The sequence below is a fragment of the Salvelinus fontinalis genome, chromosome 31 (assembly GCF_029448725.1).
Source record: "Salvelinus fontinalis isolate EN_2023a chromosome 31, ASM2944872v1, whole genome shotgun sequence".
NCBI classification, from domain to species: domain Eukaryota; kingdom Metazoa; phylum Chordata; class Actinopteri; order Salmoniformes; family Salmonidae; genus Salvelinus; species Salvelinus fontinalis.
This window is the reverse complement of record NC_074695.1, coordinates 7,242,715-7,243,403: the sequence shown is the minus strand read 5'-3', so window position 1 is coordinate 7,243,403 and position 689 is coordinate 7,242,715. Positions and strand designations below refer to the sequence as shown.

Genomic DNA, 689 nt, shown 5'->3' with positions numbered 1-689 from the left:
TTACTAACATAAAACGTATGCTTGGTCTTTTTAAATTACCCTTTAGTTGTAGACATGCAGCCCCACAATTAAGATGGGACTGTTATCAGAAATCAGTCCCTAGATTAGCATGTTTCTCTGCGATCGCTAAATGTCGGCTTACTTTGTATCGTTGGGTCAGCTGAGCACAGCAGCTGACTCAGGAGGCAACTGCAATGACTTTCGTCAGAACAGCTGTTTCACGTAAACTCATCATAATGCATTAGCATTAGCTCTACTAGCTACAGTAACTTGCTAGCTAACTTTTGCTGGAAGATTCAACATTGTGTGTGAAGCACTAAGTAGATAGCTGGTTGTTTAGCAGCATCGTTTCAGTGACTGGCTCAGCTAGCACGCTGATGTTGGACAAATGTATAGTAGCTTTCGTGCCCATAGCCAAACTTCAGAAATATTATATATTATATAAATATTGATAAATATTGAAAATTATATGAATATTGATAATTATATGAATATTGATAATTGAAGGACAATAATCCTTAGTTACTGTATATTAAAAATGAGGTGACTAACACTTCCTCAGCAAAAAAAATAACCTTAAACATTAGACAGATGTATTGTTTTAGCTAAGATAAATTCTGACTGTTTTGAGGGAGAAATGGGATTCAGCAGACAATGTCACCTTGGTAGATAAAAAAAAATAATGTTAG

At 35.4% G+C, this 689-nt stretch overlaps 1 long non-coding RNA gene across 2 annotated transcripts in view; it reads right to left on the bottom strand.

Annotated features, from left to right (window-relative positions):
- LOC129829342 (uncharacterized) overlaps positions 1 to 342 on the bottom strand; it is a 6,287-nt gene extending 5,945 nt beyond the window's left edge. The window contains exon 1 of one of the 2 annotated variants that reach the window (XR_008755374.1): positions 143 to 342. This is a non-coding gene — a long non-coding RNA (uncharacterized LOC129829342). Of the gene's footprint in view, positions 1 to 39 lie in introns of both variants that reach the window. The other variant, XR_008755373.1, reaches the window with a different exon arrangement.
- Between the last annotated feature and the right edge of the window lie 347 nt (positions 343 to 689).